Genomic DNA, 27,587 nt, shown 5'->3' with positions numbered 1-27,587 from the left:
ACAAACAAACAAACAAATACACATATCTAGCCTAAGATTCATTTGCTTTAAAGTCATATCACTGATAAGAGACTTAGAGAGATCCATCTCATGCTCAAGTAGGGCTAGCTATTGAGCTGAAGTGTTTTGAGGTTACCCTTGTTGATTTCCTTTTCAGCCTAGGAGATTGTAAGGACTAACACTGACCATATAGATATATATGTGTGTGTGTGTGTGTGTGTGTTGTATTTTCCTATCTATTATGGTACAAATGGTTTGTTTTATCTTTTACATGTTTTGTAAATGTCTATCTAACACATAATTAGCTAATCCATCTGTCAATGTATTCATGCATCTAGGAATATGATGATATGTAATGTAATTAAAATGCCTTTCCAATAGACAGGTACAAAGATACATTCTCAATATTTGAGGGTTCCTAATGGAATATTGCCTGTTGAGTTAAAGGATGACAAGCTGTGAATCTATGTTGACAACCAGTTCTCTAATCCAAAAATGATGGCTTCTGACAACAGTTCGATGACCATATTGTATTCAACAAAGTTGTTGGTTTTGCGACCTAGACAGATACCTTTAAGGTCAATCAACTCACTATTAGGGTCATAAATAGCCCATGCCACGGATGATAGGTTTCAGTTACTTCGGCAAGCACCATCAGCGAAACCAATGTGGGGAGTTGCAAACATCTGCAAAGCAAGAAAATCATAGTAACAGGAAAGTTGTTTGAAAACTATCACCAAAAACCATGCTATACAAAAATGAATCACACACTAATGTACATAAGTAACCATGCAAGATGACCTAATCATAGTGCTTCTTGAGATAGTCCATGCTGGGACTCAGGTAATCAATCAAATTAGGACACCTGATTTGTACCATTTCCATGATGAGTAAACATCGACTCGGCCAAATAATAGAGTAGAACTCATCTAAGGCTTTGCCCCCATGCCCCCTAGGAGAGGGAGGGTTACGAGTCAGTGGAAAATCAGTGAAAACTCAGGGAGGGTAAAAAATCCTAAATCCATGAAGGGATAAAGGTGCCCTTGGTTGAAAGATCTTGATTATGTTAGGATAGACTGACATATCAATAGACAACAGAGAAGAAAACTCTTTGGAAATGGTAGATATGACCACTGGGCAAGGTAGGAACGAGGAGCGATGATGAGTATCAATCCATGGTGTTTCCTTGAGAGATATGATTTTCATGATACCTTCATCAACAAGGAAGGCCTTCGCTAAGGGATATGGTGATTCCAAAGTTCCAAGCCAAGGGGATTGAGAGTACGTATCGAAAGAGGTCTTCGACATATGAGAATCTGAGGATGCAGAGTTCGAAGCCGAAACAATTTCCATGTAATTGACTTCAGTGGGACTAAGTGGCATAACCTCGCCCCAGGTATCAACAACATTTGGTGCAGGTATGACCCACGGATCATATTTGAACAAGATCATGTTGACAGAGGCAACATGAGGAGGTGGGAGTGGAAAATTCCCATTAAGGCAGAATATTTGAAGAGGCTTTCCCCCACACTCTCATAGGGAGCACCAGTGTGCTTTATGTATGGAACATTTCCATCCGAGGAGGAAGAGGCAAAGAAATATAGCTTGTTGATAGTGACATCCTCCCTTGATGGGGAAAACGGATCACAGTAAAATAAATAGGAGGCCACGACATGCACGGCATGAGTCCAACTTCGGTCGAGTAGAAGATTATAATTGAGATTGGCGTTAACAATTTCTACTTCGACTTGCACTGTCTTTTCTTCCAGGGTGATGGAACTATTAGGTAAGACACTGAAGGGTCGCGAATCACACCCATTGAAAGCTTCCAAAGTGTTCGGAGATTGGTTCAGCACAGGGGAACCAATAGCCTTCCAACATGTGATTGACATGGTGCAGGTGGAAGCACCTTCATCGATGAAAGTGTGGCGGATCGTCTGCCCATTGATGATTACCTGAATAAGAAAGGCAATTTGATGAGGGAGATTTGGAACATGGTTTTCTAGATCAAAATATATCAAATTGGAATCGATGGGATCGATGCCCCCGATAGCTGATAGTAAAGATTTCCGCTGCGATGGGCAGCTTTGGAGTACCTCGAGAGCCGACAGGTTGACGGTGCTTGAGCCAAATCCTCAACAATATTGTAGTGCTAAGCAGCTCAAGCATTGGGATTATACGAGGATTTCCACAGTACACCTCGAGAGGGTGGTCAGATAGCAGAATCAGGGTTAGGGTGCTCAATATGCAGAGGGCCAGAATTTGGGTTAGAAGAAGAAGGTGCAGTTTCTTTCTCTTTCCCAGCTACCGAAGCAGGAGTTTGATAGCCTTTCTATTGGGTAGCCACATCAATAGGCATGCTCATCATGAACACTTGAGATCCAGAGGAAGCAGATTGGGGTTGGTCTACCATTTAGGTCTGATGAGATGGAAACGACTCTTTGAGGATAGCAGGGGTTCCTTTGAGCATGCCGCTAAATTTGGATCATCGGGGACAATCCTTAATGTAGTGATATTCCTTGCAAATGAGGCAGGGATACTTAGGTTTGCGTTATGAAGATTTGTCAGCAAACTATTTGGGAGGACCCTGTTTTGGGGCATCGGATTTAGCTTTTCCTTTGCATTTCTTCTTCCCTTTCGAGGATTTGTCTGCTATGGTAGACTGGATAGCGTGGACCTCTGAGGTTTTACCAATGCCAGGTGGATTCTGAGATGAAATATTAGGGACATCATTCAAGACCGACTTCTGTTTGGAAGAAGTTTTGGCAGGGGTCTGGGATACTGAAACAATAACTCCATCAATGGGAGGAACAACTAGTGACATTGATGTTGTGGGATCAGATGATGGCCACAGAGCATTGGGTAATAACTCGTATAAAGTTCCAAATTGAGAGTAAACTAGATCCAAGTACTGGGCATGAGTAATGGCTTGCTTTTCAGTGATGTATCCACCCATAGCTATATTGCGAGCAATTAGGGATACGAATGATTTGATAAACCATTCAGTGAGCAATTGATCAACAATATCGAATTTGACCAGGTGACGTCTACGTATCCATTCATGGATGTGATTAGAATGTGCGTCATGATATCTTGCTTAAGCGATGTGAGCAATAGGTGCTAGTTTCATAGCAAACTAGAAGCTTAAAATGCATGAGGAAAGCTATGGCTAAGGTGTTGAAGTCATGGTAAGTACTTCGAGGTAGCTCGATGTACCATTTCACTACAACACCCATGAGGTTTCCTTGGAAAAGACGGAAACGAATGGAATTGTCCATGTATGAGTTCGATGAGCACCAGAGGTGATATGTCATCACATGGGCCTGAGGATCCTCTTTAGCTTTCCCATTGAACTTTGGGCAATCACTTGATATCTTGGACGGCACCAGAGGCCAGTACGGCGAATGAAGGATTGGATCATTCGTAAGGTGTGATACATCTAGCAACTCAAGTGTAGCCAAGAAATGTAATTGGGTGTTAAAAGGCATGGGAGATCGATAAGCGGGCCCATAGGGAGGAGACCCATAGGGCTACTGATACTAAACATTGCTCGATCTAGATGGACCAATGAGATTCTGAACCTGTTGGTACTGGATATTGCTTGATCTAGTGGGATTAGTAGGGTTATAAATAATACCAGAAGAAGGCTGGTTTATACCAAGCATGTGAGCTTGTGAGCCACTCATATTAATGGCACCTGACACCATAGAAACATTCAGGTTCTGCCCCCCAGGCAGTGGCACAATCTAGCCACTGACTAGCAGGACGGAGGAACTGACAGACACAATCTTTGAAACTATTGGTTGTGCTTAATGGGTAACTGGGATTGATGCTACAAGAGTATTCAGAATGGTGGGTTGCACCAGGACTGAAGTAACATCCTATTGGGAAGTCGTGTTTGTAACGAACGAACTTGATGTAGGCTTGGCACCTAACGCCCGTATAGGATTATGATAAAGTGATGAGGCACTAGGTGTACCTGAAACCAACTATGCCAAAGACACATAGTTGGGTGGAAAACTAGCGGGAATACCTTCTAAGAAAGGGAAACCCTTGGGAGAAAACTACAATTGCAATTCTTCCCCCTCAACAGTGTGTGGAGTAGAAACTTCGAACTCATCCGGAGATGTGACTAGAGCATTGCCTTTGGGGTCTATGTTTGAAAACAAATGACGACAAATGGTCAAATGAGTATGAGGGGATAGTTCCAAAGGAACACCCGGCTGGTTGTACGGACTGTAAGGACATTGTGATGATATCACAACAGGGTCAAATAGAGGGTTCGGAGGGTAGATAACCAGTCCATGTTGACCATCAATGGTCGACGAGTTCTCTGGAGTTTGAACAGGGTTGTCTAGAGATTCCGGGACAAGATCAGTAGATGACCCAGTATCTAAAGTAGACAGAGGATGAGATGAAAATGGCTGAATACTCAAAACAATTGCAAGTTCAACATTTTGGTCCTTGAGTGACTTTGGTAACTTAGGAAATGGATCCTTAGGCAATATTTTAGATGGAGGAGAGGAAAATGAATTGGGTGAACCAGATGGTTCAGCCACGATGACCTTGTCTTAGTCTACGGAACAAATAACTTCAAGGCTTTAAAATTCTCTTTAAAAGAAACTCATGATTTGGTCTCAAAAAGACTAACAAGGTGTTTTGGATCGTGGGCAATCAATTATTAAGAAGCATAAAAGATTGATGCTCTTTCATTTCTTAAGAGTCGAGAAAGAAACAAAGATGACTCTATCGCTTTTCATTGGAAATGAGCTCGAAAGGAAAAGTGCTCGAATGATGTTTTAAGTTTAATGAGTCAAAAATATCAAATGATTGCTTTAGATGATCTAGGTAAACAAGATTACTAGGGAATTGTGAATTGTAGAAAACCTCCTGGCAAATCAAGAAGTACGAGTAGGAAATCTCCTCGAATGTTGTGTTCGGTGTATCACGTTTGTAAGGCGGCCGACTTGGCTTCCTAAAGATAAAATGATTGCAGCCTAGTGGGGTCCCCCGTTATATACTCGACGGTACGGGGAGCATAAATCCGTACTAGCAATGTCTAATGTTGAAGCTAACAACAACTGCTAGGTTTAAACATGTTTCTAGCCTATACCTTCTAGATATGATTGTTAATTTCAAATGTGCCTTAGGTTAATTGAATTCATTTTAAAGTTGATCTTGAGTTATGTTTCATTTTTCAGGTCTTAGCGATGCTACTTGAAAAACCTTAAATGAAACAAAATGAGAGAAGACCCTTTAAATTCAATGAAATGCCTACACTAGAGAGGGTATAAACTACTCAATCAAATGCAAAAAACAAGCAACTAAAAACGAAATGATCTTTCACTACCTTAATTTTTCAATAAATAAACTAATGAAAAATGCATTCCAATTCCTAATTTCTTGACAAGCACTTATCTATTAGTCCTTTCAAAAACAAAAAATTCTCTTCCTTTTTCAAATGTCGATGCAATTCTAGTCTTTTAAATAACGCAAATTATTGTAACATAATGATGCAACAAGCTATAATTTCATAATTTTTCATGAAACAATGAAAAAAACTTTTCGCATATAATCTTTTAGTGAAAAAGTTCTCGTGACAATAAGCTCTCCAAGCAGATCAAAACATGAAAAGAGAAGTTCATTGAGATCAATGAAACACCGACTTTACCAAACACAAGACCAACAATGTAATCTATGTCGAAAAAGAAACATTTTGGCAAACATCAAACTTGTGCAAAAAGAGGCCAAAGTCATAAAAAGGACCAAAACCAAAATGCAAAGAGTAAGCACACCTACAACCCAACTTAGTAAGTTTGCAAACTGCTGAATGGACGACCAACTAGATTCCCTAGTGTCATTGGCCACTCAATGACTCAATCAATCAAGTAGAAAGATGATAAGCCAACAAGCAAACAAAACCAAATGAAAAGTAGCTTTCTAATCAAGGAGAAAATAGTCCAAAAGGCTTACAGGGTCAAAACCACAAGAGCAGAACACACTGGCCAAGATTGGGGTCAAGCCCTAATCTTCACTTATGGGCATCGGCCTGAATGCCTAACTGAAAACAAGCACCAAAGGTTGGTCGGCATGACTATTTCTCAGTAACTCGCATTGATAAGTGCGACTGTCAGCGAATTAAGCGCACTGATCGAGGGAGCTAAGGAAAAAAAAATTGAAATAGGGACCAGATATGCTACTATGTATTTTAGACTCAGACCATTAAACAAACGAAAAGAAATAGAACCAAAGGGAAAACATGGAACTAGAAAACTTCTCATGAAATCATGAAATCCAAGACAAACAAAAGGATTGGGATCCCCAGTGGATTTTCTAATCTGTGGTGAAGTAAAATTATAAGTGCAGACACGAACGAATTTGTCTAGCCTGATAATGGGTCTAGCCACAATAGATACATTCTATGGAAGATTTCCTTAGCTTAGAATCAATCAAGAGGGTCACCTCTTGGTCCGCTTATCCTGCTTGATGATGTCCTCGCTTGCTCGCTCCAGCTATCTCTCGCTTCCTTCTTCAAGCACTTGAAACAAGTAAAAAATAACAAACAACAAACATGATAATAGACAAATTGCAATTCAACCTACTTAACAGGTCAAGAAACATTAAGCCATTAATATGTAATATGACAAAACATGTAGGAAATCAATCGATAGTTGCATATATTAATATCAAAGAGAGATTACAACCATTCGTCTTTACGTTGCAGTCCTCCTCTGACAAGACCAAGTTCCCACACACTTCTACTAGCATTCCATGATGGACTCAAGCAACAATAGTTTTAAAGCTCTTCCTTTTAAGCTTCACTTCAAACCAAATCACACTTCTCCCTCACACAACTAGATAGCTACAACTAGTAATAGCTTGCTTGTCTACTCCAAACCAAAAAAGCATAAGAACACTAACATCAACACTCTAACTAGCTTGTGCTTGGGAAGTGTTATCACTCCAGGAAACTCTCCTAGGTTGTAGCTTGGAGATGCCTGGTAACATATAAGCTTCAATATTGTTCTAGGAACTATTGGAATGGATTATGGTTTGGTTCAAGCCAGATAACCACTTCAACTCTGTTTTCATTCTAGACATGCATGAACACCCTCAACCTACATCGCGTGAGCAACAAGCGAGAGGAATACCCACCCAATAAAGGTGGTTTTTCTCTCTTCCTCTGGTGCTACGTGTCATCCACTAAATGGAATCAGGCGGGCTTTGCCATTTACCACTTACCACCTGATGCCCTTCCGATAGAAACCATGACTACCCAAACAAAACCACCCCCATGTGGTATCATCTGCACACCTCCTCCACCTAATAGCCTTCTAATCTTCTCACTTGAGATCTAATGTCTCGAACATGTTCTGCTCTCACCTCGACCTCAGGCCTCCTTGTTAAGGGAAAAGTTCCCCTAGGGTCTTGGGCTGATACCCTAGCAGACTGAAAGTTGTCTATACAGAGAAACACACATTCCATACAGCCATGATGCTAATATAAGCAAACTCTACGATAAGGGGCATACCTGAGGTCCTACGTTTGAGAAGGTCCTTCTAGGGTCCAAACCCTTCTTGGAGTTCCTTTTTCTCCTTTGACCTGCAAAACAACCAATTCAAGAAAGTACAACAGTATATGGACTAAACATTATAAAGAAACCATCTTCATATTATAAAGAAAGGTAGTTAGTTATGCAATTAAACAACCATTCACATATGAATTCTAACATGAATATCATAAACATGAAGAAGATTTATATCAGGAACAAAGACATGTGTTTATTTTATTATAGACAAATAAAGTACAGAAAGGAATAATTTCACCTGAGTTGTCCTTTCACAGGCTCCAAGCGGAACCATCCTCCGGATTCGTCCAGTCTCAAGCCTTTAACAAACTCCTTCCATGACTTACTCCATGATATCACAAGTAGTAGATGGACATCATCACACAAGGAAACAAGGGTTTCCTGTAAAAATGGGGGAAGTGCAGGAGGCACAAGGATATTCAGACCTGGTCAAGGAAATATCAGCATAATAACCTTTCTCTCTCTTCTCTCCTCCCTTAGGCCTTCCCATTGAATCCTTTTTATACTTCTCCCAAAGTAGTTTTTTAGTTGGTAATTCATTGGGAACAGTTGGGCCACAGGCACTAACAGGTGATCAACAGGTAAAACCCGCGATCTCCGCTCAAAATTAAGGAGATTTAAATTTTTTCAAGTGTTTTAAGACATATACGCGGGTTGGGTATACACAGACCTGCATATACACGTGTTTAGATCAGGGAAATGTCGCGTATAGGGAATAAAACATTATTTTTTAAATTTTGGACCAGGCCTGGAAGGAGGGGTTTCCCTGGGCCATGAGTGCAGCATCACAAACCCAAAGAGTGAGATTTGGAGCTATAACGGATCCCCCCTAATATATGAGGTCAGAAGGGGTACATGATGGCCGAAATGTATTAAGCAAGTACATGGAAAGGAAATCTGTCAAAAACCGAGAAGGACTTCACCAAAGTTCAGCCTGCCAAGCCACAAAAGGAGATCAGAAAGAAACACAGTCTGAGGCGGGCATACCCATGCTCAGAAAAAGTAAATCATGTCCGCATATCAAGTACAAGTGGATCCACTAAGTATACAAGTATAAAGAACTAGAAAAACATAATGGATCGTTTGATCATGATCGAACAAGTACATGTCTGAATATCACATATAAGAATTTCAATGATGCTGAAGGATGAACCAGATCATTGATATCGAAAACTGATCACAAAAGGTACCAACTGAACATGATGGAATAGGATGGTACTACACTGCAAACTCAGGTGCCAGCATATAGAATGTCGCCATGACTGACTGCAACATATAAGGTGGAATGGTATCAACTAGCAGCAACAGGAGCAACTGTCAAGTGAACCAATGAATGCTGATACAACCTGAGGTCTTCACCGACCATTGTGGTACATTTCTACACCATGGGAATAAATGATCTGAAGTCGACCATGTGAGAAATTGTTTGATTACTAGTCATTGATGTATACCATTAACAAACGCGAGACTACTCACCGATAATGATAATGAGCGCCAAGGTACCCAGTACAATCCAACAAGTGTGAATAGATGAGCTAGAGTCGAACACCTGTAAGAATCTATCGATCAGGAGACAATGATGGTTTCCCAGTATTGATAGCGAAGGATCTGCCACTAATGACTGCAAACCCCAAGGTACTGCCAAATGGACTCTAGATCTTTTCCCCAGAGCAATGAGTCGGAGTCGATAGGGAAAGATCCTCTAGAAGGAAGGCATTAAGGCATCCTTCATCAATCTAGCGTGAGTGTAACCTGTAGGCCAATAATGTGGAAGGAATCGGACGAAAGAGATGTAGTAACCTAACCGAAGTACGTTTTCGGCGTACACAAGATGTGGTTAGCACACGACAGAAACCCTCTGAACCAACCAATAATGGAAGCTGACACAGAGGCAAGGTATCCACCAATAGGGTCAAATGGAAACCAATGTACTGCACGAATCCCAGTGTCTGATAATATAATCTGATTTCGAACACAAGGGAAACCACTCAGTCAAAGACCCATGATACTGATCGATGTTGAGCACAAGGTGACCTATCAATAATGAAAATAGGGCTAGGGTGCAGCTCTAGTCCTGTCCTCAGAGCAAGATGTCATCGTCGACAAGGACAAGACCCGCCAGCAAGAAGTCAATGGAGACCTTCTCAAACCGCCACAAGTAAAGGACCAATATAACTGATGTGATGATAGACATGATACTGACAACCAGGGATGGCCGACTGAAAAATGAGTCAAGAGACACCACAGAGAGGCTGACTCAGGCTAACTTCCCTTGAACAAAAGCACAACTCAATGTGACTATGTGGCAGCATATGATGACTCTGTATAAGTTTGTCATGCAGGAGGCACGAATGAACCCTCCATATGATTGGAAGAGATAACCAATCGGGGGAGAACTGACTCAATAAAAAGGTTAAGGCGTACCTAAGTCAAACTAAATCCTGCCCAAACGGAGGAGACTTTGTTTTGAGTGCTTTGTTCAAGGGCGACACGACTGACTCTAGCTGCCAACAATAAGTGGAAATACTGTCCCATTCCTGCTCTTTTTGGAATATATAATTTTTTGTCTTTTTATTTTAAGCTGGAAAAATAATAAAAGAATTCTATAGTACAGTGGAAGGAACGAGTGTCGGTGAAACAGATGATCTAGTTCCGGGGATTGGAATGTTCCTATGCTCAATGCAGGGAGGTGAAAACTGGTCAGTGACACTCAAAGGTGTGTTACTTCCACGGGTCAAGGTGCGTCAAGTTGCAAAAGTTAAAGGTATGCAAGTTTGATTTTGCAGTCGGCATGGTCAAAAGTTGGCTTAAACAGGAGTCCAAGTGAAGCCAGCTCAAGGCCAAAAGGTGAAAATGGTCAAAATACAATGCAGTGGTACAACTCAACATAAAGGAGCCTCTAGGGTATAAGGCCAGAATGAAGTGAAGAAGAAAAGAGGAATGAGGCTTCATCACATAAGTCATGGCGGGACTAAAGAGGATTCCCGAGCCTACTCAGATCGGAGCAGCATGGGCAACAAATGTTAGTGAGGTGCTAACTATGATGCCCATGTAAGGGATGGCTCTACCATCGTGTCATGATTTAAAAAATCGGCGAGTGAAGATGGTTTGCGAACCATAACACGATGGGATCGACCCTATGGCAAATGTATCGACAAATGGAGGCTAGTATGCATAATGCAACGGAAAAATGGCTTCCCTAACCTATATGCCAGTGAGAAAACGATACCTGCCATGACGGGTCAGCAGTCATGGAACCGTCTCGAAACTATTGAAAAACATCCAAAATGTCTTGAAAATCAAACCATTCTCGACATTCCAAGCTCCCAAGTTAAAAGTTACATGAGGCCAAACAAAATAAAATTTTGAAAAAATTTTGCATTTTCAAAACCTATAAAAGAGTTTTTTGGACTCACCATTTTCACCAGTTGAGTTTGAAACCAGAGAAGTGGAGCAAAGGAAGCAATTTTTCCATACGCCAAATTCAACCGTTCAGATTCTTCCAAAATCCCCAAGTAACTCTTATACTTGTCTTGCAATTCATTATGACTAGTTTTAGAATTTTTAATTTATGTTTTACCGTTGATTTTTTTTCCAAAAATTTCACTACGGCGTATACGCAGGTTGGTAATATGAAACATGCGTACACGCGGGCCCTATACGCGACTGTGTGCAAAGGGACCCGCGTATACGCCGTGAACATTTTAAACAAAAGAACTAACGGTTGAAAATCATTTTTTCTTCAAGATGTCGGTCACTTGGTGAGAAAGAGAGCATACTGTAGTGGATGATGAGGTCATGAACGATCTTGATGCTTTGGATGCCCTACGAGGATGTGGTTTTCTTAAATTCTTCAAACTGCCAAATATGAAAGCAAACACACGTCTTCTTGAGATGCTCATTGATTACTGGAATATCGAGGAGGATGCCTTTATGATTGACCAGATGCCACTCAGGATAGAAGTGGAAGATATCTATTTCATCACATGCCTTTCCCAAAGGGGAGAGGTAGTACATTCCCGGGGCAGGACATGGAGCAGTCTCTCGATCGAGGACTACATACATATATATTGCTCGGGACATCCAAAGAAGGATGGAAGTCAAATTTCCGTCGCACATGTGGTGAGTCTATCGCTGAGGATAATCTTGTTCACCCATAACTAGAGTGAACATATCAGCTTCTCTGCACCAGGCAACACGGCTAACCATGAGCTTGGCGGTGGAATTTCTCACCACTTTATTTGACTGGTGTATTCCTCTTCTAGCCAACTTAAAAAGCCAGCTCACTTCCATCAAGAGAGGACAGACCAGAAACTTTGGATATGGGACTATTCTGTGTTCTTTCTTTTTTGAGAGGGTCCCTGCACTTCGCCCTAGGGTAGCAGTTTCAATCAGCACCCCATGAGATCCATGCATGGGCAGGTGGGCCGACCTGATGAAACGTCTAGGGGATGGGGACGTCCCACGGACTGCATTTGACGATGACTTCTTTTCCTGGTGGGATCAAAAGATCATTGCCATAGATGACTACCCTTATGCTAGGTTGGATTTCCGAGGAGATCCCACTCTAGCATTACCTCCGACCGCAACATGGGGCGACATTGGTAAGTATTTTTGATTTTATGATTTTTTTGGATTTTTCAAATATAATAATGAATTTTGAATTTTTTTTTTATGGGATTCAAATGACTAATATGATGATCATGTTCCAGATATTGGGCCAGTACGACCATATGGGTTCCCGCGGCATGGACGGCACGGCCAAGGAGCCAAAGAAGCGGCTGCTGATACAGAATGACTTCTACATACAGTTCAGCGAAACTTGGTGAGACTAACTCACTGAGTACTGATGGCTGCCGTAGAGGACCTTCCTGAGGATATGCAGCGTCATGTGGTTGGCATGCCATGTGACTGGGTTTGCACTTTTAGGCATGTAGCCAATGCGATAGCTACCTACTTAGCCGCTCATCCTAAGCTGGGGCATTAGATATACCAGACATGATTATGGGCATTTGAGTCCCAATTTTGTATATTTTTTGGACAGACTTATGTACACTCGAGATGTTTTATGATATATATATATATATATATATATATATATATATATATATATATATATATATATATATATATATATATATATATATATATATACAGTTCAACTTTTTGATGCTTGATTTTATTGTGATGAATGATTGATGTGCCAGTCTAATGCTTGATTAGCGATAGAATCCACTAACCAATTATGAGATCTTGGAATGTGCAAATAATTAATATAAGTAAATGATCTTTGCAACAACCTCACCCTTAAATACTGGCAATATAAACATGGATCCCTTACCCGATAAATGTTGTTCAGTTGTGACACTATCAATTCTGAATCAAGATAAACTACCAACGAGTCGATTCCATAAGAAATTGCCTCGGATAGTAAATTAATGACGGCAATATACTAAACCATATTATTTGAAGCGGGACCAATGCATACACCCATTGATACCATCAATTGACCAGTTGGATAGTAGAGTACCCAAGCTGCGGGAGCGAGATTCCAAGTGTGCTGACTAGCACCATCGGCGAACCCAAAATAGACCAAGTCATCCATCAACACCTGCCACAGCAGACCAAAAAGTGTTGATATCAAAAACTCTTGATGAGATATGTACAAATATACAAAACGTATAAAGGAGCCTAGCTGCTAAGTAAAGTACTTCTTAAGGTAGAGCCCGTCAAGGGGCTCCACCCACTTGCTCCCAAGGATGTTTATCGGTACAATTATCAAACCAATCAATATACTTCCTTCAGAAAGTGATTGTGTTGGAGCCAAAGGGACTGTATAAACATCGCTAGTCAGAATGGAGGACCTGGATTCGACTTCATGCAAAGGGGAATTAAAACATGACCGACGATGTAAATCTTCCAAAGGTCGATCTACAGCCGTCATTGCTTGGAATATCGCTTCTTCAGATGGAAAAATGATATCTAAGCAATCCAACGCAGAAGCGGAATCAAGGTTCCGAGGATGAGCCACATCACCATCTATCTCATTCTCAAAGGAAGGAGTAGAATAATTGTCTGCAGAGTTATCGATAGATTCACATCTAGGCTCTACTGCAAACATAAGAGATTCTATTCCACCCACCTTGCCGTCATCTGATGTGGTCACAGGTGAAGATAAGGTTCCAGGATCCGAAAAGTGACAAGCTTGAACAAACTCTTTCCGTAAGGGGTCCCTGGAGGATGAAATTGTATCTATTCTAGCCGTAGGAGGGGGAAGATCAAACGTACCCATCAATGAAGAGTACATCCCGACTCCTAAATTCTCAGTAGGCGGATGAGGGTTATCCACTAAGGGAATAGTAGAGTCTGAAGTTGCTCGAGGATCGACTGGACAATAATCCAATTGATCAACCTTAACGATTTTCCCTTCATGAGGAAAGCAAATGACACGAAACAAAGTTGAAACAACGGCTTCCATTTCATATACCCAGTTCCTTCCTAAGAGGAGATTGTAGTCTAGGTTAGCATCAATGACTTCTACTTCAATATTAAGGACCTTCCCTCCAACACATATAGGAAAGGCCGAGATAATACCGTATGGCCTATGAGAATGACCATCAAACGCTGTCAAGAGGGTAGGTGAAGGAACAACCGACGATGATCCAATGGACTTCCGCATGACATAGACATGACACTTATAACCGTCCGAAAAATATTTGTTTTCTGGTAGGTAGACTTTATCTGGAAATCCATGTGATGAGGAAGTATCTTTTTGAAATTATTCATATCAAAAGTGAGAGCTAAGGAATTACTTGGATCCACTGCCCCCATTGCCAATAGCAAGGCACTTCTTTGAGTAGGACATGACTGGAGAAACTCTAAAGCGGACATAGCACATGGACTCTGAGCCAGATCCTCAACAATGGAGTAATTCTAGGCTGCCTTAATATTAGGGTTGATAGTCGCGCGTTTAGCGGAACCTTTCAGTGTCCGTGGTATAGTCTCAATAGAAGGTCACTCAATATGAAGGTCAGTATTTCTGAGCAGTTTTATCCTTGGAAGTTTCGGCTTCACCATAATCCCATGACCAAGTAGCCACATGGACGTTATAACCCATCATAAAAACATTTGATGATTTATCCCCTTCCTGGTTGCCCCCTGCGGAGGTTCCAGGGTTTGAACTCGCGCCAGCAAGAAGTTGCTGCTCTTGGGGAAAAGGGTTGGTTAACACAACCTGAGAACTAGAAGTCCCTTGCTGCCCTAACAAGCGCTGAGTGTCTTCAATATTCGGGTAGAGGTGAGTTAAATGGTCTCCACTGCATAACTTGCATGGAAACTTGACTTTCTTTTTAGACTCATTTCTACCACCACCAACATTATTGCAAGGATTATTTACATCAGTCTTCCCATCTTGAATCTTTTTCTTACCTCGTCCTTTCTTCTTCCCATTGGAATTTTGATTTCCTTCGGGGTTAGATGATTGAACGGAATTGACTGAAGAGGGTTGGGAAGATGAAGGGTTAGACGATGTGACTTGGTTGTTAGAAGCAGTTTGTAAAGACAACTGCTGCAATTGGCTCAACAAGTTCACTGCATTTGTGTCTACTGATCCAATGATACTCTCCGCATGGGGACTTGGCTTCGACTTGTCTATATCAATCTTAGACCTAGGAGCATCTGGAAAGTATTTTTGTAGGATCCTAGACTGAGAGTAGATCAATTCTAATTGTTGGGCCCTAAAAATGGCTTGCTCCTCAGAATAGACTCCGGACATGGAGACATCCTTAGAGATCTCAGGTTGTAAAGATTTCAAAAGCCATTCGAGACGATACTCCAGAGGGATTTTGGCTTTAATGAGCCTCTTTCTCCGTCTCCATTCCTGAATATGATCAGAAATGTGAGTTGCTGTGTCCTGATGAAAATTGGCCAAAAGTTCAGTTCCGACATCATAACGGACAGGCAACTGGAAATGATTTAAGAAAATATTAGCTAAGTCGGCAAAAGATGTAAAGCTACCCCCTGGAAACTCTATATACCATTTGGCTGCATTACCAGTCAAGGTGCGTTGAAAAAGTCTCAACCTAACTGAGTCATCGATAAGGGAGTTAGATGAGCACCACAAATGGAATGTGGTTACATGGTCGCCTGGGTCTTCACTGCTCTTCCCTTCGAATTTTGGAATGTCTGAAGGGAGTTTGGTTGGGACCGGAGGCCAGACCGGGTTGTATTTGATTGGATCATTTGTTAATTTAGTGAGATCTGGCAAGTTCAAAGTTGCCAGAAATGGAAGCCTAGGAGGACCTTGGGGATTCCACCCAGACTAGGCGGAGCTCCCAAAGTTCTGAAAAGATTGGCCTGGATTTTGGAAGGCACCAGGCTGCCCGAAGTAACCAGCAGAACCAGCTGAACCAAAAGGCAAGCCTTGTGATCCAACAAAATTCGGAGTTTGACCAACTCCGGCTGCAAAACCTCCATAACCGGTGAAGCTTCCTCCTAAAGGATTATAAGGAGTTGACAACCCCTGATAAGGATTCCAAGCAGAAGCTAAGGGAGGAATAATTTGAAATGAGCTAACTGTGGAGTACGGCCTATTCCGTTGTTGGCCAAAAAATGGATTCCCAGTTCCCATGCCACTAATCGTATGGTTAGTCCAACCTTGAAAAGGGTTGTTGCTTTGTCCTGTAGAAGAAAAAGGCATAGATCCTACTGTCGGGTTGGAATGTGGTATATGACCACTTCCAAAAGGAAAACCCTAGAATGAAGCCAATCCACCCATCATGGATGTGGCAGCACTAAACGAAACTGACGAAATACCCTGTGAATGGGTGCCAAATGGGAAGAATCCAGAACTAAAAGCAATGGTTTTGGAATTTCCACTCATGGAAGGAATGGAGATAGACCCAACTAAAGATGTGCTAGCAAAAGACCCAAACAAAGAAGTAGAGGAGATGGAAATCATTCCTACCCCTTGTAATGATGTTAGAGTCTGCATAGTTGTAGCACTTGTAGTAGAAGCCATGCTTCCAGTAGTGGTCATCGACGATAAGTGCGTAATGTGACCTAGACTTGACGGTCTACATGCCGGAGTCCCAACGTATTTTAATACTTCTGGATAGCTAGATGGTAGGGGAGAATTCGAAGCCACTAACGACTCTGAGAGTTCTTCTACCTCTATGTTATTCTCTGTTTGAAAGAGAACTCAAGAAAGAACTGGAGTGTTCCTCTCTTGTTCTGCGGAAGTGCCAGGCCTTACTTGAACACTAGTGCCCCCGAGAGGAGGATCAATCCTCAATGCATCAACTGACGTGGGATGAAACCCACCAGCAATATTACCTCTATGCCTTCTAGGATAAGGCTCTAAACTTGGTGGTGAAAGACCACGAAGTCTTCGAGACCGTCTAGGTGATCGGTCAGCCACTTTGATTTTTTTATAAAGATCTAACTAAAGACTCAAAAAATTGAAAGCTAGGCCAACTAAGAGCACAGAGCACACACTATAAAGTCCCTAAAAGATATTAGCCAGTCAAACAACTTCCAAGTATTTCCACTCCGGGTGATTAGGACCAGACACCAAAATACAAGAAAGTGAATTAAGGGGCCTTCCGAAGATAGTCTGGGATAATGACGGCCCAGTCCTATCAGCGAAGGTAACAAAGGAAGTTACGCTGACCTTCTAACAACAGCCTGCTCTGGTGCAAGCCCCCAAGCTTCGCAAGGGTGCCCTCCAGTAGTACCGTTGAGAGTGATGCAACGTTGACCTCAGGTGCCATGGGATTCCCCTCTGTAGCCACCTGTGTATATCCCTAGGAGTAGCAACTATGGATACCAACTCATTGCAGAAGCCAGGCGGAACAGTCGTGAGGTAAGATCGGACAAGTAGGAGAGGGGGTATCTCTCTTCCCTGTCTTCAAAAACCCTCGTGCTTAACTCCCAGATACGAGCTTTCCTGGTCTTCCTAACGTTATTGGATTTTCACTCACTATTCAAACTCCTATGTTTGACAGTTTAAATGGCCTTGGAGAGTTATCTCTCCACTCGCCTAATCCAAGGCCCTAAAATATCCTAAAACTTGTTGGTGTGTCTAACTTGACAGTTATAAAAAGTTCTAGTACATTTTAATTAGCGCTTGTTTTTAAATGGGCTGTTCTTTAAGTCAAGGGATAAGCAGAAGTGAAACTAGTGGTGTTTTGACGCAAAAGAAATTAATAAAAACCAAACTACATGCAAATTCACTTGTTTTCATTTTTTGATGAAAAGAAATTTCTACAGGGTTCAGAGGAACTTCAAGAAAAACAACAAATTTTATTTTCTTCTCTTTTACTCACGCTTCACACTCACAAAAGTTAACAAAGCTATGGATGCCTAAAAAGATGTGCAAATCTATCCTAATGCAATGAGTACATGCTGATGCAAGACTTAAGACTACTCTAAATCAAGAAATGAAAGTTACTTGTTTATCAATTTTTATTTTTCCACTTAAAATGTTTAGATGGAATATGAGTTGCTACCATTCATTTCGTCTAAACACTAAAAACAAGTTTCAAGACAAACAAAAATGCACTTTCATTCACTAAAAGGAAACCAAATCAAAACAAAGTACAAGAAAGCAAAACCAAGTATTTCAAAATGTTTTTTTCAAAAGAAAAAACAAAAATGTCTTTTCAAAAATGCTCTCAACAAGACTGAAACTTTATGATTGAAGAACATGCAACAAACAATTTTGCAAGTTGACAACACACAATGGATGAAAACTCAACAAAAAGAAATGTGTTTAAAGATGCTCTTAACAATCAAAAGCAGGAATGAAAGCTTTGGCAACAAAGACCAAAAGATCAAAAAGACAATTTTCAAGAAAGTGTCAATCAACAACTTTCATGAAACAAGAAAAGTAGATGGTCACAAAAAGAAGTTTTGTCAAGCAAACAAAACGACCACGAAAAGCAAGATTTAACACAAAGATTGAGATCAATCTTCCTACCCTGATGAATCAGAGCAGCCAAGATTCCCAGCAAGAAATCTTGCGTGCTTAAGCAAAAAGATGACACTTGCCAAAACAAAAACAAGACCAACACTTCTCACAATCAGAGAGAATTTGAAATTAGATACTTGTTGTAAAACTAACAAATGACACTGGAAAGTAACTATTCAGGACTGAATCAAACTAGCAGACAGACCTTCAGAGACAAAAAGATTTAAAAAATCTTGAAAATTGCAAGATATACACGACTGTATCGATGTACAGTTGTGTGTATACGTGACAGTGGCTAAGGAAACCTGCATATACGTGGTTTCACTTAAGGAAACATGCATATATATGATTCTGTAAACAAGAAAAACAACGTATATAAAAGATTTCAAGAAAAAATAAAAATCAGTCTGAAGAAACTGACCAAACTTACAATTCAAGTTCCTACAGGAACAAACTACACAGCAACAGCTAGCAAACAGATAGTTGAGCCCTGATTGGCTTGAGAACACCCAAACTAGAAACAAAAATGATGTTTTCTCCAATGGAGTCACCAATTCTGTTAAGGGAAAAGTTCCCCTAGGGTCTTGGGCTGATACCCTAGCAAACTGAAAGTTGTCTATACAAAGAAACACACATTCCATACAGCCATGATGCTAATATAAGAAAAGTCTATGATAAGGGGTGTACCTGAGGTCCTACGTTTGAGAAGGTCCTTCCAGGGTCCAAACCATTCTTGGAGTTCCTTTTGCTCCTTTGACCTACAAAACAACCAATTCAAGAAAGTACAGCAGTATATGGACTAAACATTATAAAGAAACCATCTTCATATTATAAAGAAAGGTAGTTAGTTATGCAATTAAACAACCATTCACATATGACTTCTAACATGAATATCATAAACATGAAGAAGATTTATATCAGGAACAAAGACATGTGTTTCTTTTATTATAAACAAATAAAGTACAGAAAGGAATAATTTCACCTGAGTCGTCCTTTCGCAGGCTCCAAGCGGAACCGTCCTCCGGATTCGTCTAGTCTCAAGCCTTTAACAAACTCCTTCCATGAATTACTCCATGATATCACAAGTAGTAGATGGAAATCATCACACAAGGAAACAAGGGTTTCCTGTAAAAATGGGGGAAGTGCAGGAGGCACAAGGATCTTCAGACCTGGTCAGGGAAATCTCAGCATAATAACCTTTCTCTCTCTTCTCTCCTCCCTTAGGCATTCCCATTGAAGCCTTTTTATACTTCTCCCAAAGTAGTTTTTTAGTTGGGAATTCGTTGGGAACAGTTGGGCCATGGGCACTAACAGGTGATCAGCAGGTAAAACCCGCGATCTCCACCCGAAATTAAGGAGATTTTTTTTTAAGTGTTTTAAGACATATAGGCGGGTTGGGTATACATAGACCCACGTATACACATGGTTAGCTCAGGGCAATGTCGCGTATAGGGAATAAAACACTGGTTTTTAAATTTTGGACCACGTCTGGAAGGAGGGGTTGCCCTGGGCCATGAGTGTAGCATCACAAACCCCAAGAGTGAGATTTGGAGCTATAGCACTCCTACACTCGATCTCCATTGTGAATTCCCCTCGATCCATGGCCCTCATTCATGATCACTCATGCTTGTTCTCCTCCACTCTGTCATTTCTCCATCCATCCAATTTGACACGTCCTCCCACCCATGCACCTTGTACTCCACTTCATATCAGTTGCCTGGGGAAGAAGGTGGTTGACTCTGTCAATGTTGTGGCAGTCGGATCGCTGAATTGAATTAATAGAAAGCATGGCCGATGGGAGTACACAACATGATCTTTACAAAAAAAATTAAATAGTGATGGAGCCTCACCGGCACAATCAAGCCAACCACCTAACAAGGTAGTCTTGTACCAAGATTAATTACCACTTTCGTGATGGAGGGGAAATTGTGTCCTTGAATGAAACCAGAAAATTAATGACAGTAGGGGATGGATTAAGACACCTCCAACCCTAAAAAGCTGGAGAGCATTGTAAAGAGCTATAAATAGTTGAAAGCGAGAGGTAATCAGGGTTCAACTTCTGGAGACTATAGATATTCTGTTCCTTGCAGCGTCTCATCTTCATTCTCAGTAATACAAGATTCTTTTGTTGTTACATGTTCAATGTCCATTTCCCTCTTGTTCTAAACTTGCATCTAGATAAGTTTATTCATGTTTTCTCCTATATCTAATGCTAGATAAATGTCATCTTATTTCTGCATAGGTAAATTGGATTTTCTATTAAATAGGTCGCCCATGTTTCTTCGGTATCTAACGCTAGATAACTATCATCTTATCTCTGCATTGATAGATTAGATTTGCAAGCTTCATTTACTGGTTGCAGCCGACCATCATATTTGATGTATGTATCTGCTGGTGTGGTTAGTATTCTCCATTCATTCAATTAATCTGCAAACTATTGAGCATTAGTGGTCTAAAGCCTTGTAGGTTGAGGGTGTTCATGCATGTTTGGAGTGAAAACAAATTTGAAGTGGTTATCTATCTTGAACCAAACCATCATCCATTCCAATAGTTCGTAGAACAATATTGAAGTTTATATATTACCAGGCATCTCCGAGCTACAACCTGGGAGAGTTTCTTAGAGTGATAACATAATTGGTGTCATTGCCAGGTAGAGGAGATTGAAGCTTAGATTCCTTGGGAGAGGACACAGATCCAACTTTGATGATAGACAAAGTCTAGACATATTTTTTGTTGTAATCATCTATCTGGCAACTATACTAGAGGCCGAATCTCTTGGTGACTACACATCATAGTTCTGGCTCAGTTTGTGAGGCATACCCAGAGAAATCCTTAGAAGTCACTAACTGATCCCATCATTCTCAAAACTCCAACTCAAGAGGTAAGAGGCCTCGACAAGTCCCCTTCTCCCTTTGTTTTGAATCAGAAATCTAGAAGATGAGAATATCTATACCTTTGGTGGAACTAGTGAATAATGAAGCCATTAAGAGACCCATACTTGTGGTTCTTGAGCTTAAGGCCACACAAGTGTCAAACGACTATGTGAATTTACAAGATGAAAAACCTACAGTTGTTCTTAGCCCTATGACTGAACCTTCTGATGACAATTCCCCATCATTCTATGTCTCCTTGACTATTCATGACAAAATCCTCCAGAATTCTCTGCTAGACACAGGTGCCAGCCATAATCTGATGCCCAAGGCTGTCATCGATGAGTTGGGCCTTGAAATCATTAGGCCTTATCATGACTTATTTTATTTTGATTCTAGGAAGGTGAAATGCTTGGGGCTAATCAAAGATCTAGCCATCACCTTATCTCAACTGCCTATGAAGAGCATGATGATGGATATTGTGGTAGCAGATATTCCCCCTAAGTTTGGCATGCTTATTTCTAGGGGATGGATGAAAAGATTGGGTGGGACATTACAAAATGATTTGTCCTATGTAACTATCCCAGTCTTTGGAGGTGAGAGTAGGATATTATACAAGGAAGCTCAGTTAGCTTATATCATCAGTGATTAGAAGAATCCCACTAATCACCCCATCTATGCTATTGACACTAATTTTGGAGCTTGTATCCTCCAAATTGAAGAATCCCAGTTGGCCTCCATGTAGATTAGGAAACCGGTTTTCCAGGTCATAGAGGAAGAAGGCCCACAAATTTGGGACATGTTCTTCGATGGAGCTTGCTCCAGGGAAGCTACAAGAGCGGGTGTAGTTCTGATATCTCCCACACAAGAATGCATACATTTATCTTTCAAGCTGAATTTTAAAGTCACAAGTAATATATCAGAATATGAGGCTTTGATCCTAGGCTTGAATGCTGCTAAAGAAATGGGCATCAAACATTTGAAGGTGTTTGGAGATGCAGACCTTATTATTCAACAGGTGAATAAGACATTCCAGGCAAGGCAGCCTAGGCTGAAAGCATACAAAGATGAGGTATGGAAGCTCAAGGATTCATTCAATAGCTTTAGAATTTCATACATCCCTAGGGCTAAGAATCAGCTCGCTGATTCCCTTGCTATGTCTGCTAGTATGTTTGTTCCTCCTTTACCCCCTAGATTGACTTATGAAGTCCAAGTAAAATATAGACCATCCTTGCCTGACAATGTCAAGTACTGGAAATTTTTTGAGGATGATGATGAAGTCAATAGGTTTCTAAAAGTCATTGATGAATTATCTGAAATGCAAATTGATCAAGAGCATGAAGCCATGGAGGAATGTCATCAATCCTAGCTGAGAAACAAAATTGGTCAAGACTGCATTGTCCAACTGCCTAGTAATCATATACCCAAAGGGTTGGTGCCTCTAGAGAAGCTGTTTGATAATAATGATGTACCCTATAAGCCTTCCCAGAAAGAGAATGAGTCTGCAGTTCATAAACATAATATAGGGAGCCTAGGTCACCCAAAGTACATAAATTTGTCCACCCACTTGTCTGCTACTAAAAGCTCTGAATATTGCACCCTGATGAAGCAATTTGCTGATGTCTTTGCCTGGGAATACAGTGACCTTAAGACTAATGAAGAAAACATCATCCACCATAAGATCCCATTGGAGAAGAATACCATCCCCTTCAAGTAGAAATTGAGGCCAATCAACCCCCTCTTGTTACCTTTGATTGAAAAAGAGATCAAGAAGTTTCTAAATGCCAAAATCATAGTTCCCCTAAGGTACTTGAAGTGGATAGATAACCTTGTGATAGTGAGGAAGAAGAATGGGGAAATCAAGCTTTGCATTGATTTCAGGAGCCTGAACAAGTGCTCTAAGAAAGACAACTACCCCCTGCCCAAGATGGAACATTTGCTGCAAAAAGTTTCAGGGGCTAGATTTATGTCTTTCTTGGATGGATTCTCAAGCTACAATTAGATTTCCATACACCCAAAAGACCAAGAAAAGACTGCATTCACTACTCCTTGGGGAACTTTCATGTACTCCAAGAAGCCTTTTGGACTGATGAATGTTGGGGTTACTTTTCATAGGGCCATGGACATAGCCTTTGTGGGAGAGAAAGACAAGTTTGTTCTTATTTACCTTGATGACATAACAATCTTTTCCAACAGTCACAAGGAGCATTTGCAGCATTTGAAGGAGGTGTTTTTGAAGTGCAGAAGGTTTGAAATCTCAGTAAATCCAAAGAAGTCATATTTTGCTCTAGAAGAAGGCAAACTTTTAGGACATATTGTTTCTGCTATAGGTGTCAAGATTGATCTAGAAAGGGTTCAAGCAATATAGACATTGTCCATCCCAAGGTCAAAAAAAGACATTCAATCTTTTCTAGGTAATATTAACTTTGTGAGGAGGTTTATCCCAAATTTTATAGAACTAGTGAAGCACATCACCTCCATGCTAAAGAAAGGGTCAAAGATAAATTGGACAGAGGCTGCAAGAATATCTTTCGAAGCCATTAAAAGAGTTATCATGGAGGCTTCCACCATAGTCAGCCCAGACTACACCAAGGAGTTATATATTTTCTCTTTTGCTTCTTGTGATACACTTGTAGCAGTCTTGTTGCATAAAAATGGTGAAGGTGTAGAGCACCCAGTGGCCTTCTTTAGCAAAACTTTGAGGGATGCTGAATTAAGGTATGGCCTTATCGAAAAATAGGCATATGCCCTTATAAATTCTTTAAAGGCATTTTGAATTTACATCATGCACTCCAAAGTGGTTTCCTATGTACCTTCAGCTTCAGTAAAAGATGTCCTAACACATCCAGATGTTGATGGAAGAAGGGCCAAATGGATTGAAAAACTCATAGAGTTTAGCATTGAGGTAAATCCCACCAAGCTAGTCAAAGGCCAAGGCCTGGCTCAGCTTATGGCTGAAGAAAATTGTAGTTTGCTGGACATAAATTGCATAGGTACAAATTCAGATGTTGAACAAGTAGAGAAGGAAACAAAAGAACAAGGGCACAATCAATCATTGGCTGAGAATTTGGCTACTTGTGAGTGGTATTCCAGTGTATCTCATTTCTTGTTGAAGCTCGAAGTCCCTCCATGGCTTAGCTCAAGTCAGGCTAGGACCATTAAGCTCAGAGCAGTCAAGTTTTGTATTAATATAGCCTGCTTTATTGGAGGGATCCATCTGGAATCCTCTCGAGGTGTTTAAACAAAGAACAATTTGTCGAAGTCATGCACCAATTTCATTCTAGCATCTGTGGAGGGCATCATTATTGGAAAACCACAACCCACAAGATCCTAAGGGTTGGGTATTATTGGCCTACTCTATTCTTTGATGTATTTTCATTTGTGAATTCTTGTGACAAATTCCAGAGGTTTACAGGAAGACAACAGCTGAAATCTTTGCCCCTGAAGCCAATACACACCAATGGTTCCTTTTAGCAGTGGGGTTTAGATTTCATAGGGGAGATTAATCCACATTCCAGTGGCCAACATCAGTGGACCTTAGTAGCCACTGAATATTTTACCAAATGGATTGAATCCATACCCACTAAGAAGGTTGATCACCTGATTGTCATGAAGTTCTTAACTGAGAATATTTTTACCAGATTTGGCTACCCGACCAAGATAATTATTGATAATGCAATGACTTTCAGAGCAAGGAAATTGGTGGACATGTGTGAATCAATGGGCATTAAATTAGTGCATTCTACCTCATATTATCCTCAAGGCAATGGCTTGGAAAAATCATCCAATAAAAGCCTGGTAAGGATAATAAAAAAACTACTGGAAGACAACAAACAAAACTGGGATTCCAAGTTGAAGTTTGCCCTGTGGGCTGACAGAGTTACCACCAAGAAATCCATAGGCAACTCCCCATTCAAGCTGGTGTACAGTACTAAGGTTGTTTTTCCAATCCAATCGACCCTCCCCATGGCCAAATTCTTGCAAAAGGAGTAGGATGAGGAAAGTGACATGGCAAGGAGGATGAGTGACTTAGTTGAAGTTCACCAAATCAGAGATCAACTGATTGAGAAGTTAGTAGTGCATCAAAATAAGATCAATGAGTTCTTTGATAAAAAAGCGAAGATGGATAGTTTTCAGGTTGGTGACGGGTTCTCAAATGGGATGCATTGAAAGAAAAGAAGGGAAACCATGGTAAATTTGATGCCTTATGGATAGGACCGTTTATCATTGCTCGAGCTCAGATGAACAACACTTTCACTTTGCAAAATTTAGAGGGGGAAGGTGTTTTTGACAGCCTAGTCATTGGGTGGTTTTTGAAACTTTATTTCGTTTAAGGCTTTAAAACCTTGGTATTGTAAATATGTTTTTCAGTTTTATTTCATACTAGTTAGACTCCATGCCCAATGGAACACATGTAGTAGATTTAATCTTGTTGTTTAATAGAAAGGTAGTGTTCTACAGTTCTTCAAACCTCATAGGGAGGTTTTCATTCCCTGAAGGAGCTAGTGTTAGCCCTGAGGTGCAGCGCTGACGTTTTGAAGGCTAAAGGAAGGACATGGTCTACTTTGTTTTCCCAAAGAGGGGCCCCACATAGGCCATTACCCCAATTTTCTCAATCTCTCACTTACATTTCATTCCACTCACTTCCTAACCCAACCCTCACATCCCGACGAAACCCTCTTTCGTCTTAGCCTCAAGAAAATTAAGCCAAACCCCCCACAAAACCTTACCTTTCTATCATACACACCCTCTACACAATTCCCGAGGACGTTCCGTATCTCTGTGTCCCTCCATTGTTGATATTCCCCCGCTGATCTGATGGCCCATGTTTCACCCGATCAACGAAACATGCCCGACCGTCCCCCGCCATTAAATCACCCCCACCAGATCTAATGACTGTCACCCATATCACGCGAGCAACAAGTGAGAGGAATACCCACCCAATAAAGGCGGTTTTTCTCTCTCCTCCGTTGCTACGTGTCATCCACTAAATGGAATTGGGCGGACTCTGCCATTTACCACTTACCACTCGATGCCCATTCGATAGAAACCATGACCACCCAAACAAAACCACCCCCATGCGGTATCATCTGTGTTAGCGCTTGAAATTTCACCTCAGGCTGAGAAAGGTAAACTCCAAGGCAACATCAAACCACTTAGCCTCGTAGCTAACCCTACGGGGCAGGAGAGGGCTCTCTCTGGTCTATCTCGGTAAAGATCTTCAATGGGCGAGATAACCAAAAAGGAAACATTGATTTTAGGCTAGTAAACTGATAAAAAGGGTTTGTTTTGGGATTTTTGGATTTTGGTGGAAAATCGGGGAAAGGCAATTTTGGGTGCGGGGATTGGACACAGTTTTTGCAGGGGGTTCTTTGGGGCAAGGTAGGAGACTGTATTGATGCCTTTAAATTAATTGAATGGGTAGGAATGACCGGTGAGGAGCTAAGGAGAGCAAGCAATCACCTTGAGTTCTCCTTAAACAGACGAAAACATTGATATTAAGCAAATTTAAAAGCAGAGCATGGAAATCATGAATTCTACTTTAACACTTCATTTGCCTAATTTCAGAAGAAAAAGAAAGAGGATGATTTCACATAACACACTTACAAGTACAAAGAGAAGCACACCATCAATACATGTAACCACAGGAATCCCAAAAAGGACTGCAAAACCCTGGTCTTTCTTCTTTTGCCAAAATTGCAGAGATACAATGAATAATACAATAGAGGCTTTCTCCCTCAAGAGTCCAACCATGAAAATGACCAAGAAAGTACATAATATAGGAAATCTAACATATTTCCTTGCCTCTAGGGGTCGAGCTCATCCTTCTAGGAGCTGTTTCAACCAATTCTAAACTGAGCACTAAAATCTAGGTAGTCAAAACAACTTGCCTCTAAAAGCTAGGAAACCAATTCATTCATTAAATGTTTGCTATTTCATGAATGAATCTTCTAGAATAGGTAAATAAGTGTCATATCAACATGAAAATACATTAATTATATCAAAGAGGGTGAAAAATCCCATCCCAAGTCAAAACTGGCCAAAGCTGGGCGAATTCCTGAGCTGTAGGTGAAAAATTATGAAAATTGCCTGATAGGTCGCGCCCTAATCCTGATAGGTCGTGCTTCGTTGGAGCTCCGTTTGAGGCACTTACAGGTGT

The sequence above is a fragment of the Pinus tabuliformis genome, chromosome 2_2 (assembly GCF_031772625.1).
Source record: "Pinus tabuliformis cultivar Carrire ecotype Pingquan chromosome 2_2, CPIR1, whole genome shotgun sequence".
Taxonomy (NCBI): domain Eukaryota; kingdom Viridiplantae; phylum Streptophyta; class Pinopsida; order Pinales; family Pinaceae; genus Pinus; species Pinus tabuliformis.
Note: the sequence above shows the minus strand (reverse complement) of the source record.